Source organism: Polypterus senegalus, chromosome 4 (assembly GCF_016835505.1).
Source record: "Polypterus senegalus isolate Bchr_013 chromosome 4, ASM1683550v1, whole genome shotgun sequence".
NCBI lineage: Eukaryota > Metazoa > Chordata > Cladistia > Polypteriformes > Polypteridae > Polypterus > Polypterus senegalus.
In genome coordinates, this window is record NC_053157.1 from 149,670,986 (window position 1) to 149,687,180 (window position 16,195).

The 16,195-nt window shown below is 38.2% G+C and overlaps 1 protein-coding gene across 2 annotated transcripts in view; it reads right to left on the reverse strand.

Annotated features, from left to right (window-relative positions):
* LOC120527722 (serine/threonine-protein kinase 32B-like) overlaps positions 1-16,195 on the reverse strand; it is a 307,820-nt gene that overhangs the window by 163,717 nt on the left and 127,908 nt on the right. The window lies entirely within an intron of this gene.

Genomic DNA, 16,195 nt, shown 5'->3' on the forward strand with positions numbered 1-16,195 from the left:
TCAAGACATTTTGTGTTTGAAGTATTTCCAAGTTTTCACCTGAACCACCATATCACGTCCTGGGCAGTTACTTGCAAAATACAGACATGGCTTTTGGGTTTGATACCCTTCTCAAAGTATGGCATTTTTTGCATACTATGCTTTTGTTTTAATGAAACTATCAAGTTATTACATTTCCTCTTAGTAGTGCAGTTTCAGACTCTGTTACTGCAAAGATAATGATGATGTCTCAACAGGTTTAATGTGCTAAAATTGAATGATTTGTATGGAATGATTACAATAAAATTAATTTAATTAAAAAAAATGTTAAAATTGCATTTCACTGGACACTAGATATTCTTAAATAGATAACCCCCTCCACAACCCCCCTCCAACATTCAAGAACATTTTTAATCCAAAGTTTTGCTTCCCTCTCCATTACTTATAGGCTGGTGGATCATGTTCATGTACTATGCAGTGCGGTATTTACAAGACAAATACTAAAGATGGCTGGAACTCTAAAGTAGGGCTAATAGTTAGAAAAGCAGTGATCATAGGTAGGTCTTTAGTATGCATTTCAACAGCAAGACTGATGGAGCCTTACAAATAGAGGCTTCTAGGGAATAGGAGCTTGAGTTGTGTAGTCATGTTTTGGCACAGTAAGAAGAATCAATATATTATTATTTATGGTATTTAAACAGATATGTACAGTAAAAACAATGCTAACACAATGGAAATACCTGGATTGATGCATTAGTTGTAGCAGTATGGTCTGATCTTCAAATGATGATAAACAAACACAGTTTTGCTGTCAGTACTTAAGACATTGATTAGTCATTTAGAGCACAAGTTGAAAACAGCATTTGAACCCTTGTATTTATCAGATCCTCCACTAGCAACAATAACCTCTGCCAAATGTTTTCTGTAGAAATTGATAGAACACAACCGTTAAGAAGAATTTTAAATCTTTCCTTCTTCAGTGGTTTTGATTCATTGATATTTTTTTGGATTCCTTGCATATAACTGCATTCCAGTTGGTAAGTATATTATATTTTACCTGTATTTTAAAATATATATACCTTAATGGGTAGGGAATGAATGCAAATATTCACTAACCAAGTACAGAATATGTTAAAAACTATTTGCTGTGTTTAATGCTGTTGATTTAGGCTTACACATTGTCCAAGGATTGTTCCTGCCTTGCGCCCAATACTTGCTGGGATAAGCTCCAGCTTCCCTGTGACCCTGCTCCAGATAAGTGTGTTTGGAAAATAGGTGGATAGATGTAAATCTACTAAAAAGATATAATTGCATGACATGTTCTGTAAAAAGTACCATTTTTTTCTTTTTTGAAACTGTAAACACAAAGTGACTTATCAGAAAAAAAATGCTTTAATGTAAGTAGAGGGGGCAGATTTTTGAAAAGTCTAGGGGCTGACATATTTGTCTAGTCAGCTGAAAAACCTGCAGAAGAGGAAGTTTGCATTAAAGGAATGTTTACATATTTGATATATCAAAATGATCACACAAAGCAGGGAGTCTATGTATTACAATACTTTCTTTTTTCTGTCAAAATGATCATCTAGTACGACGTCATAGATGCTAGGACTTGTCAGATATTTCGCCTAGCAGTAAGAGACGTCCAGGTGCAGTGATACATAATAATCTAAGCTTTCCATAGTTTAGCAAGCTGATGAGTTATTAAGTAATGAAAAATGCATGTGCACAAATTCCACTGAGATTTATATATTCACATACATCAAAAAAAGGGCTCCGCTGTTTTAAATGTTGACCTTTTTTCTGACTGTCTTCCGTCAGTGGCTGAATATATGCTACCTTTCCCTAACGCTTATAATGGCTGCATAATGAAAAAGACATTTTTAGTAAAAGTTCACTCGTGCCACTGACCATTCAGAATAAATTATGACTAAGTGATTCAGTAGTAACCTACACACTTGAAAATGTCATCCAATATAAAAGCTAATATTAAATATGAGTGGGCAAGAGGTTTAAAGGAGAAAAAAAATCAGAGACTTTAACTATGAAAGTTCATTATTTGATGCACTCCTGACTGGGATTATTGTAGCCATGGTGGGAAGAATGTATGCCATTATCAGATTGTTATGTTCAATAAAAACAATTTAGAAAAATGTACACATGGCATAACGCTCAGTTGCATTCATGTACTAAGTTGACTGATATAAAAGGCTGTACATTTTCGTAAGTTTGTTTCTTAATGCCCTGTGTTAGGATATAGTGGGTTGGATAATGGATGTTTCTTAATGCACCAGATAGTGCAACTTGAATACATCATCAGTGACGAGCCTAAAACTATAAGGTATTTTGGGTTTTAGATCATCAGATGGCCTCACACAGGCAACCCAGCCGGAGGTAACTTGCTACACCATGGATCACTCGTGTTGATCCACAATCACAAACACTTTTCAGGCAGCTTCCACAATGTTCTTGGTGGCTGTTCTTTCCTATAATCCTCTAATACCAAAGAGACTGAGTGTCTGCAGTCCAACTCAAAGAGCTCACAGAGGGCCTTGCACCTATGCCTTCTACAATCTTCTACCAGTTTGACATCTTTGGCCTTGTTACTCTCATGGCCCACCTCTGTCCTGTCCTTGCAGGGGACAGTGAGTTCCATGATAACCACTTACTTAGAACAGTTAGATGATAAGACCATGGCCCTGAGCTCCACCTGAGGTTTTTCTCCTGCCTTAACAAAGGAAATGTTGAATCATACTGGGAGCCGATGTTTGCTCTATATATTTCTCTCTAAATGAAAAAGAAATCCTGTCCTGGAAAGCAAAAGCAAGGTTACGATACGTGATCTTCTCGGAAGACATTTAAAAGACCCGTAAGACGAAGAGACTTGCCACAGTGCGTCTCAAGGGAACATAGAACGAGATTCTTGCAAGACACGCCCTACTTACAAGCAATATTAGAAATAAGACCATGGGCAGAAAAAACAAATCAATAGTGTAAAGGCAGTCACGCAGCACACACAGCTCCAGGGCTCTCCGTGCATATAAAGTGTACAAGGTCAATACTGTAGAAATGAATAGGGTAGAAATGAAACGTCGACAAATAAACGAAGAAGACAGAAAAGCGAGGAGAAAAGAGACACATGGCCACAGCGCGTCTCGCCGGGGAGCTTAAATATGAGACTTTGTGCCAGGACCGTCTCGCGATGACATGGAACATGAGATTCTTGCAAGACACGCCCTACATACAATCAATATCAAATAAGCCAAGAGGCAGCAAAACATTTAGTCATCTAAAGGATTTGAGCACACACAGATTCAGGGCTCTCAGCGCATATAAAGCGTATAAGGACAGTACGTTATAAATGAAATGTCGACATCTAAGCGAAGAAGAAAGCAGCGCGGAGAAAAGAGACTCAAAGCGATGGAGAGAAAAAAGAGCAAAAAAGAATAATCGAGGTGCAAATTCAGAAAATAAGGAAAGTAATTATCAGCCCGGAACAAGTGGAAATGGAAAACAAAGCACGTCCAATTCCGGCTCAGAATTAAAAGACAAAGAGTAAAAGACAAAGTAGAACTTCATAAAGACGTTTACAAACGTTGGCGCTAAACACATGCAGAGCAGGTTAGAGATTATGAAAGCAGTAAAATTAGAAAGGCTCAAAAAAAAAGTTGGCACTACATGTGGAGAAAGTTAAAGGATATGAAAGTAGGAAAATTAGAAAATATAAAAAAAGAAAGTAAAGATCGCAGTAGCATAAACAAACAAACTGCCTCAATTAACTATGCACCAGTCTAACTTTGGTTTTGCACTATTATCACTACACTATTGCACCTTAACACTTAATTCTACTTTATTCAAATAATTTTACTTATTTATTATATTCTACTATACTGTTATCTTTCAATCTATGACTTTTTGTTAATCTAACTGATATTCTTGTAACTTTGCACAGTTTTTGATAAGCAGATCAGGATGCGTTTCACTGCATGTTGTCCTGTATCTATGCATGTGACAAATAAAGAATCTTGAGAATTGCAAAAATGGAGTTTAGTGCACATGCATTTATTGGTTACTTTGTAAAAAAAAATTAACTGCTGATAATGTAGATCATTTTGTCTGTGCTGAAATTCCAAACAAAGAAACCTATCCTGAATTATGGTCATTAAACACAAGTCTCACAGACCTCATTAAAAAGATTCAGCATATTGAGACTTGCAAGATTACAAATATTGTTTTTACAGAAGTTCAAAGAAAAAACATCTTAAAAGTGTGTATTTGGAAAACCAAACACGGGGGTTGACGAGAGAAGCGAGCAGGGGGCGAAGCCCACTAGTCTAGTAAAAATGGTGTCAGCTACTGCTTTCAGCACCTGGTCATGGCACCATCTGTATCTCTCCTCTCCCAAGGCTTAACTCTAAGTCATATTCAAAAATAACAGTGATAATGAGACTAACATGTATTAGTAGACTACATTAAATGACTGCTTTTTAAGAGCATCTTACAATGTCATGTACTGCATTTAAAAATGGGGCACAAATAGGGTTATAGAGGGTCAATATCTTTCTCACACAGAAGATTCCAATTCAAGTGATATGAAAATGGCATTGATTGATGTGCTATTAATAGATGTGGAAGGCTCTGTGTTTAACTGTTGTTGTTGTTGTTTTTTCCTTTGTTCAAATGGAACCCCAAAATGATAAAAACCCTAATAACCATCCCACAAGTATTTAGTGCAGTAAATATAATCCTCTCTTTCTCAATCTTGACAGGTGACAGGTGACTTTTTTGTGCATATGTTTCTCTATGAACTACTTGCATGCCCGCTTCACCCATGTTTTTGACTAACTGTAATGAGAATCCGAAAGGTTGTCAAACGAGTAAAAGAGGAAAATTTACAAACTATGAAAGTTGAACTAATCGCTGTCAAGTTAAAATTGAAACAGTAAACTGATCTGTAATTGAAGTCAAACAGAATGTTTCTTCATTATAAGGACGCGTTTGCAAATTGGCCAATGCTTTTCAATGGGAGGTTTTGTATTTTCAAAACTTTGTACAGCGAGATCTGTTACAGATATCACAATGAAAATTGAACTGTCTTGACAAATTTCCTTGAAGAATAAGTGTTTCATATGTCAACAAAATTAGTGCACGGGGGCAGACTTGTTTTGTCACGGACAAACACACAGACAGACAGACAAACAAAGGGACATGGCTATTACAATAGATGGGTCACACATTATATGTTGTCACACGTGTGTGTCTGAGGATCATCCTCCTGGCTCACAATGGGACAGGTGGGGGTGCTATCCCAAATGGTATTGTCTCTTACTGTTCCCACAGCACAGCGAATATGCCCGATCTGGGCAATCGACTCAGTTCGAGGTAGTGTCTCATTGTGGACAGACACTGAACTGAGACGGAGTCCAATCCAGGCTCTGATTTATTGATAACACCTTCTTATTTTGGTTTAGATAGATAGATAGATAGATAGATAGATAGATAGATAGATAGATAGATACTTTATTAATCTCAAGGGGAAATTCACATATTCCAGCAGCAGCATACTGATAAAAAACAATATTAAAATAAAGACTGATAAAAATGCAGGTATAACAGACAATAACTTTGTATAATGCTAACGTTTACCTCTCCAGGTGGAACTGAAGAGTCGTATAGTGTGGTGGAGGAATGATCTCCTCAGTCTGTCAGTGGAGCAGGACAGTGACAGCAGTCTGTCACTGAAGCTGCTCCTCTGTCTGGTGATGATACTATTCAGTGGATGCAGTAAATTCTCCATGATTGACAGGAGCCTCCCTCAGCGCCCGTCGCTCTGCCATGGACGCCAAACTGTTCAGCTCTGTGCCTGCAATAGAGCCTGCCTTCCTCATCAGTTTGTCCAGGTGTAAAGCACCCCTCTTCTTTATGCTGCCTCCCCAACACACCTCGTAGAAGAGGGCGCTCTCCACAACCATCTGATTGAACATCTGCAGATGTTGAAAGATGCCAGCCTTCTAAGGAAGTATAGTCGGCTCTGTCCTCTCTTACACAGAGCATCAGTATTGGCAGTCCAGTCCAATTTATCAACCAGCTGCAGTCCCAGGTATTTATTGGACTGCACCCTCTGCACACAGTCACCTCTGATGATTAAGGGGTCCATGAGGGGCCTGGGCCTCCTAAAATCCACCACCAACTCCTTGGTTTTGCTGGTGTTCAGGTGTAAGTGGTTTGAGTCGCACCATTTAACAAAGTCCTTGATTAGGTTCCTATACTCCTCTTCCTGCCCACTCCTGATGCAGCCCACTATAGCAGTGTCATCAGCGAACATTTGCACATGGCAGGGCTCCGAGTTGTATTGGAAGTCCGATGTATATAGGCTGAACAGGACCAGAGAAAGTACAGTCCCCTGCGGGGCTCCTGTGTTGCTGACCACAATGTCAGACTTGCATTTCCCGAGACGCACATACTGAGGTCTGTCTGTAAGATAGTCCACGATCCATGCCACCAGGTATGAATCTACTCCCATCTCTGTCAGCTTGTCCCTAAGGAGCATAGATTGGATGGTGTTGAAGGCGCTAGAGAAGTCCAGAAACATTATTCTTACAGCACCGCTGCCTCTGTCCAAGTGGGAGAGAGATCGGTGTAGCATATAGATGATGGCATCCTCTGCTCCCACCTTCTCCTGGTATGCGAACTGCAGAGGGTCGAAGGCGTAGCGGACCTGCGGCCTCAGGAGGTGAAGCAGCAGCCGCTCCATGGTCTTCATCACATGTGACGTCAGAGCGACAGGCCGGAAGTCATTCAGCTCACTAGGACGTGATACCTTTGGGACTAGGGTGATACAAGATGTTTTCCAAAGCCTCGGGGACTCTCCCCTGTTCCAGGCTTAGGTTGAAGATGCGCTGTAGAGGACTCCCCAGTTCCAACGCACAGGCCTTCAGCAGTTGTGGCGATACTCCATCTGGACACGCTGCTTTACTGGCACAAAGTCTCCTCAGCCCTCTGCTCACCTGGGCTGCTGTAATTGTGGGTGGCGGGAAACTCTTTCCTGTTCTGTTTTCAGCAAAAGGATGAGTGGAGGGTGCAGTACTCCGAGGTGAGAGTGGGTTAGGGTGTTCAAACCTGTTAAAGAAGTTTATACATGCCATTGTATTTTTGTTATAATCAGGTTTGTGGATTAACAGGGAGCCCCAACATTTCTCTTGATCCAGTGTTGTACCTCGCTCAACCACAATGTGAAAAGAAAACTAAAAAAGGCTGGGAGTATTAAGGGGATAATATTATTTCAATGGCTTTGTTTAGCATAACTTGCATCACCTTGGACAGAAGCAACCACCGGTGTTTCATCTGAACCCGGTCCACAAAATATCCAGGGAATATATCATGTAATTATGAACTTAATAGTAAACTGTATGGGTAAGAACACATTAATTCTATTTCTTAGCTTTATATAGAAGAGGGCTTCTCAAACTGGACATTAATAATTAGCGTTTTGATTGATTAAACTGCTAAACTAAATGACTGTATTAATGAAACTTGTGGTTCATTGACTTGTAAAAATGAGGTCTTATTTACTTTATTCAACTGTATACTTCTGCTCTTTCAATCAATACATAACATTTATAGCTATAAGTTGAGTTTATAATAAAATATACCATTTAAGTATTCAAACAGACTCTCTTGAGTCTTTCCTTTTGAAATATAATAAAAAGAGGGCATTACAGATTTGAAATGCAGGTACAAATTAATTTATTGGGGAATTACTCTTTAAAGATGACAACATTTTGAATCCTTTAATAAATGGAAAGCTATTTTGTTATATCATGTACTTGTAATTTTTGAGAGTAATTAAATTTTAAGGTCAGAAGCTAGCAATAAAAGATCCCACTGGAATCTGAGTGTATATAATAGAAACAAGAAATAAGATGGTTATTTGTTTCAGTGAAGACTGGAACTACTGCCATATATTTGATAGGGCACTAATAATAGCTGTGCCAGTCACTTCTGATTTACAAGAAAACAGCATTTGTTGCCTAAAGCTGATCAAACCATATCTTCTATCAACTAAGACATGAAAGTCTGACAGCTCTGACACAGATTTCAATAGACCATAACATTACTCAAATGCTGCACCGCAAACTCCTTGTTAAAGCCTTCACTCAAGCCAAACCAAACACTTGACTGAGGTGGCAAGCAGGAACATTTTATGTTTAAAACAAATTGATGGTATGTTGATAGTGTAATGTTACATCTAGCTTTGCGGCGTTGCTGAACATATTTTCAGTTTTACTTGCACATTAATTTACTGGAGCTGCAGCATTATCTTTATGAAGTTGGGGAACTAATAAAAGCCTTGTTTTTTTACCACCAGAGTGACTAGGGTGTGCACCCTGGGGCCCTGCGTGCATAGGGGCCTTTGCACAACCAAAGAAAGCCTAATAATAGGAAATGTCTTAAGTTTTTATCAACAAGCAATGTGCTGTCAAGCACCCATCTCCATCTCACTTTGATCTTCATTATTAAAAATCTGTCCATTCTAACCTAAATAAAAAAAGCATTCAAAACAAAAATATGAGTGGGTGGAGTATGATGAACAGGTATCTGATAGGTTTCTTTTATGAGGCCATACATTAGATGTATTACTGTGTCACAAAAGAAAAAAGAGAAAGAAGAGTTGGTCGCTCAAAGTGAGAGCCAAATTGTGCAGCAAAAATACAAATTAAAGAGACAGAAGCAAAAACTATTCCTATACCTACATTTGCAGTTTAAAAAAAATCTAAATTATGTACTGCAGTTGAGGCTAATAAGACTGACCTTACAGACAGTCAAAAAATAGCTAATATGGCTGCTACTAGAAGCCTTAGCAGCACTATGCAGTCCGATAACGCCAATATGGACATGAACGACAATGTGTAAGACAACAAGGCCACTTCAGGTGATGAAACGGATGCAACAACACAAAATTTGAATAAAGAAATACTTATACCATCTTTCATTTTATTTGGTACAAATATACAAATGTAAAATACTCAGGTACATATTATCTTTTCACCACAAAGTGGCAAATTCCTTTTAAAAATATTTAATGGATGTTTGTTAACTGCGCTATCAAAACAAGTTGATTTCTTGTAAATGTAATGTCTCACTCATCTATTAATTTGTTAAATTTCATTGTTTTATACTAATGGACCATATTTAATATCACCAAGGGGCCTGTATGGAAGTTTGACCCCCCCAAAACAAATTCCAAAATAAGGTCAAGTTGATTCAATATAAAGTGAGGGTCTAAATCCAGCCTTGTACATCTTATTTTTACATAAAGCACCCTTCATTAGTGAACACTATCCTTTTCACAAGACCAGACATATAGCACCACCAAATGCATCAGTTTTCATCTGGGTGCCACACTTACGAACATCATAACTTCTTCAAGTGGTTCCCAGACGGAAAAAATTCTCTCCCTTATTCACACAATACAATGTATAAATCACCACACTAACTCAGTCCGTTTTACTTCTTTTCTTTCCTTTTCTTCTCTTCTGCCGCCTCCACTCCTCTTCCGCAAGCTCTGTCCTCTGCCACCCGACTCTGGCTCCTCTATTGGAGTGAGGTGGCCTCCTTTCTACTGCACCCGGACGTGTACCAGGTGCGTTCAATTAACTTCCGGTAGCATTTACGGGTGTGTCGGAAGTGCTGCAGATCTTACTTCTGGAGCTGTCCAAGCGCCCCCTGGCGGTTGTCATGGAGCCCAACGAATTTGAGCTTCAAAGCCCCAAGCCTGTGGCCCTGATACAACCCAGGGGGGATGCCCTCTCACATCCTGAGGAATGAATTGCCCTTCTCTTGGCTCCCTGTTCTTCCAGGCCTCCCGGCAGGGAACGATCCCCAGCCATCCATCACACCACATAAGTTCTTTGGAGCTAAGGCAGAGTGACAATAGGTTTCTTGTTCACCTCTCTTACCAAAGCCCTTTAACCCCAATTGCTCAGTTTGGGCAGGTGACCAGCTCTAGGAACATCCATGATTATTCTAAACTTCTTCCATTTAAGAATTACAAAGTCAGCTGTGCTGTCAGGAACCTTCAGTGCTGCAGAATTTTTTGTAGCCTTCCCCAGGCTTCTCTGCATCGACACCATCCTGTTTCTAAGTTAGGCAGGCAACTTCTTTGAACTCATGGCTTGTCGTTTTTCTGATAAATATTGTCACCTGTGGGACCTCATATAGGCAGGTGTGTCCCTGTCCCTAATTATCTACAATCAATTGAATTGACCATAGGAGGACTCCAAACAGGGTGTAGAAACATCCAGACTGAAAAATGGGATGCACCTGAGCAACATTTCAGGTGTGACTGCAAGACATCTGAACACTTGTGTTAATGTGATATTTCAGGTTTTTTTTTTAATAAACATGCAAATAAATTCTAAAGTCATGTAAAGCTGCAACATAAGAAAATGTGAAAAAAACTTAAGGTGTCTTAATACTTTCTGAATGCACTGTATATTAGGAAACTTAATACTATATTGTAATGTATTGTATTTGTATCTGTATTCTTGCTTATTCTTGCTTAGCATACTTCAAAAATTATAACACAAATTATAAATCCATACAGGCATTATGATTAAAACATGGAATGCCTCATTTAGCAATATGATAATAACAGACAATAGGACCCAACCAGGAACCTGTTACCAAAAAATCTGGATATATATTGTTTGTCTAATATCAGCACATGTTTGGAAGTACACAATCAGACACACAACAGTTTTGATTTATTTGAGAAGCTCCTGCAACCAGTCCCTGATCAAACCCCTAGGTATCTTGATTGATTAAGGTAAAGCCTAAGCTGAAATAGCATCAAACACCTTGGCTTGTCGTCTTACACTCTTTTCTTTTATTTCTGATCTATAATCCACAGTTTAGAGACTTCCTGCATTGACACAATCTCCCTCATTCTGGCAAAAGCCAGCTTAGTACTGAGGGAGCAGTGTCAAACAGAGGCAGATATCAGCCTGCAAAATGATCTGAGCCGAGACCCATCACCTTCAGCTCCTTTTTTTCTTGCATCTGGCACCGAGACACTACTCACTTAAAGAAAACATCAAATATTTTAGTGAACAACACTTTATTAAAAGACCAAAGCTAAAAGTGGAGATTGTATTAAAAAAGCAAACAAAATGTAAGCAGTGAGTGATGTTTGGAGAAACACTATTTCATAAGTGTAGTTATCCAACTATTGCTGATTTGTATGGCTACCTAGAAATCAGAAATATTTTTTGAGGACAATGCAAAGACACGATGGAAATTTGGAGTACATTTATGTAAAAGAATAAAAGAACCTTCTTCTCATTAAGTATTTTACTTCTATACAACTGCCTAGAAATGTGTTAATTAAAAGTATTCCTCTAAAATATCTATAAAAAATTATTTTAGATTGAAGAAAAGTGCTTCAAAAGCAGAGAGAAATAGAGCAATGAGCAAAGAACAGTACATTTACATGATAAATACAATACATATTTATCACAGGAAAATCCTGAGAAACCTTATGCAGACAGTACTGACATTACTGTAAATGGGAACATAAAATAATTAACATATTTTACTTTGAAGGAGTGCCTGGTGCACAAGATTTTTGGGCAAGAGCACTGCCAGTATGTCACAGGACAGAGGAATGTCAACTTGAAGAGCTTCATTAGAGGGAGCCACACACATACATTCATGCACACTCACACACACACTAAAGATGAAACAAAATCAGTAAACAAGCAGAGGTCAAGAGTGGAAAGACAAAGGAAAACTGAAGAACCAAAGCGCAAACATGTTAACCTGAAAAACTAAGAGGATTGGAGTAAAAGGATTCTTTTAGTCTTTTGAGAAATATCTACGTACTTGGACACAATTCCACAGTCAATGTCGGATAAAAAGATTTCACATTAATGATGTCCTAACATATGACAATTGTGTTCATGCCCCTAGCAACACAGCAACAAAATAGAGCCACCTGCAGGAAAAATAACATGGCTTCATAGTAAACAAAAAACATATTTATGATTGATTAAAACTTTTTTCTGAAGTGAAAAAACAAGAAACTGCTAACACAAATGTGTTATCTGACCTCAAAAACCACCAGAAATCCACAAAATACTGCCAGAAAAATTACTTTCAGTGTACAAAATTGTAATAATCAAGACACACTGGAACACATATTGGCATAGGGGCAAGGATGAAGTAACTTTGCATGCTAGCATGGGGTGTCTGATAAGGACAATAGGCAGGAGCCTATTGAGAGAGAGAGAGAGAGAGAGAGAGAGAGAGAGAGAGAGAGAGAGAGAGAGAGAGAGAGAATGGTAACTAGAAAGGGATTTTAGGAGAACCTTTAAGGATTCTAAGGAGCAAGTGACCCAGCATGCACCACGATCTCTTAATCCTCTATCAGGACAGAGTGGAAGAAGATGCTCAATAGCTGGAACAATGAATGTGAGTTGTCTATTCAAGGTGGAGTTCAGGGAGGACTTGTAGGAGGTCAGTACATTACTACCTGCCTGCTAGGAGTCAGCTCACTGTGCTTGTTTTCGAGGAAACTTTTTGAGGAATGACCAGTAGACAGCCTAGCTTGGAGGTAAGGGCTTCCTTAAGCTCAAGCATGTAGATTTACAAATGTAGATAAATGTGCTGCTCATTCAATGATCTTGTAGAGGTGAGACCAGGCCTGCAAGTAATTCTAAGCCTGGATAAATGTAATCCTGAGAGTAGGTTTTGAGTATTTCTTTATACATGGTAAATTTCTTCTAGTGTAGGAGAAAGTTATAGGGCAAAGATTAAGTAGCAGGAGGAAGTCTGGGTCAAGATAAAGTGAGAGACAGTCAAAAGGCAAGAAACAAAGGTTTTCATAGCACTTTGATAGTGGGCAGGTACTGTAAATGCGACACTCCAGTGAGTAGACCCACTTAGAGCAGTCTTACAATGGCACCAGGGTTTATTCTGACTTGTGTTTATTTGCACTTGAGCATTTTTTATCTCTAATGTCAGTGTAATTTATTTTTCAAAAAATACTATGTGCATGGAGCTCTGTATATACTAAGGACACCACTGTATGAATGCTGTCCCCATACTGTTAGGTGGAAGCATGAAGACTTAATATTATTTCATATTTTCCTGCTCCCCATTATGGTGGTCAGCTGTCCATGGGATTGTCAGGCCTTTTAGGAAAAGGCTGGCTGTCAAGACTGCTGCGACACCAGGGTCTGCAAGGAGGAAGCTCAGATCAGAAGACACTGGGCGTTTCCTAGTCTTTTACTAATCCCCAAAATGGTAGCTGTGTTTCTCCAAGAAAAAGTTCCATGGAGGGATTTAAAAGGCTCTAATGTCTAATTCATTTTATAATTTACTTTTAAAATACATGTTTCTTCCTTTTGTGCTGGCCTCAGTTCTTTTATCTAGCTTCAGGATCTGCTTATGACTAAATAGACAGATGAAAAGACTACATCTTGTTAATATAAAGTTTAGGTTTCTGAGACTAGCTTAGTATTAAATATCATGTTGGGTATTGTGAAAGATTTATGTGCTATTTAAAGGTTATCAGAGGTTAAGAGATGGTACAGCACATTAAAAATCTCATAAAAAGTCTTCAGGAGACAGAGAGAGAGAGAATGAGATCAAGAGAAGGAGAGTACCACATTGTGGGACAGGGTACCTCTGCATAGCAGGGGGAAAGCAGGACTGCTAACATGTGGAAGACTCCATAGAAACGAAAACGTCAGGATTACCAGAACAGAACAGAGAAACAGAAATAGAGAGAATAAGTCAAGGGGGGATGAGAGAGAGTGAGTGTGTGCCAGAATAATAATGGATGATTTTATAACTATTCATACATTACTATTTTTGTTTAAAATTTGTAAATGTACAAACAATTCCAGACTCTTTGTGTGCTATTAAATACAGAATCTTATTTTTATGTGTTTACATAAATGATCTGCATCTTTCTATAGAATATTCCAGTATTCAGAGCACACTGTAACTACTGAACCAAACGGATAGAATGTATTGATGAAAAGAAAGTGGAAAAACTCAATTTTAACACAGTTTGCAAAAACTGGCAAAGTTAACAATGTGTTGGTTTTAAATACTGTATTAGTTTCTTTATTTTGAAGTTGTAAGCCTAACCTTGTCACAGTTATTATATTATTTCAAAACAATATTGCTCAACCAATACAACAAATGTAGGAATAATGTATAAATACAATATTTCAACTGCTATCTGTGGAAACAATGATGTACCTCAGTTACTTAGTTAGAAATAAGGGAAACAAAGATAAAAAAAAGATTCTGAAGACTAGAGTTAACAAATTAAAATGCCAGATGCTTTCATTTGAATGTTTTTCCCCAAAGCAACTGAAACGGATAAATTTCAAAATAGAAAAAAGCTTTGACAAGACCATCTGGCCAATTAGTTCAAAATACAATAACAAGCAACAATCAAAAACTGAGGAAGCATGTACTAGAATTACAGAAATTACACAAGTCAAATGATAACTTTTACTATAACACAAAAAGAGCAAATAGAATAAACTGTGTGCAATACTTTTTTAACAATTAAATAACAGTATGATTTAAATGGGGGCTGGAACCTCCTGTGTCAACAGCATTTCGAGTAAGGCAGGAATTAGTCCATGACAGGATGTCAGTCTATAGCAGGGCCGACTCACACAAAATGTAGAGGTCCAAATTCATCTAACCTGCACGTCTTTGGGGATTTAAGAAGATACTTTAAATACTCAAAGGAAAAACTAAACAGACATAAGGAAACCATACAAATTACACATTGACAGCAACTAGGCATGGGTTTTGAACCCAATGAAATGAAAGCATTGGTAATCACTGAACCACCACACTGCGTTTCTTGTGAGAAAAATAAATACATAAATAAACTTGCATTTGTTGTAAGCATTGTATCCTTTGAAATGGGTCCTTATAAAGCATGATGGCAATGGTTCCATCAGTAATAGACATAGTGTTATATGATGATACGGTTCCTTCAGACTCATTGAATACTTGTGTTTGTATTCTGTTTTAGAAAGCTTACACTCTTAAAAATAAAGGTGTCAGAGTAGTTCTTTGGTGCAATGCCATAGGGGAACCATTTTTGGTTCCCAAACGACTCCTCCACATGACAATTCAAGAACCCTTGTTTATTTAGATCCATAACAGGCTCAATGCATAAATAACCATGAATAGATGGTAACAGAATTGGGAAATACCAACTGCTCATGATTTGAGACTATTGCTACATATAGCCAGTAACACAGGCTAAGTCCAGGTTTTCTTAATCTGTTGGTGTCCTGCAGCCTACCATACATCAAAGATTTAATTTTGCTTCTACATATTACAAAGATTTTCAAAGCAGAAAGAACCAAATTCATATGGAAATAACCCCTTCTTAGAATAAAATGGTGCTTTGTCAAGCAATAGTTCTACAAGGAACCACACAATCTACTAAAGAACAATTATTTTAAGAACGTAGGTGGCTTGGGTCAACTACACCCATATTTCTCAAGAATTCTTGGCCAACTACAAATTTACCTTGATTAGGATCTCTGTAGATTGCAGTTGGCTTTCTTTTTTTACAAATACCAGGCTTAGTTTAGGTTGAGATTAATGCTAGATAGGCTGGATAAAACAGATTTTCTGTACATAAGTGCTTAGAGTAGGCTATTCTTTTTGAGGCATCTTGGGGCTATTAATGTGTCTGGCAAGCTTCAGGGGATGTTCTGCCAGTCCTTAGTGACCAGTGTATTGTCCCATACTGTGGAACTAACATCATTTCAGGGAATGCCCAGTTCTGAACCTGTACTCCCTGGAGGCAGTGGTAGAAAAGGAGATGCTGCCCATCCTCTCCTGTCCTGGAGCATCTTTAGCTTTTGCCTCATTCTACCTTAATATTGTAATCAGAAGATATAATAGATATAATTCCACTTCCCACTATGCATTTTGTTGCATAGAACACGGACAATATTTATTTATGTTATTGTATCATTATTATTATGCTGGGTCTTGCACTTAGGCTATCTATCTATCTGTCTGTCTGTCTGATTTTAGCTTGCAGATGATCCTTCAGATTGTTGGCGGTTTGTTTTCAGTACCTCACATATTTAAACTGAAGTGTGAAATAAAAAGTTGTGAGCTGAAAAAATATTCTGTTTTGTGGTTTCCTTTTTCATACAAAGCA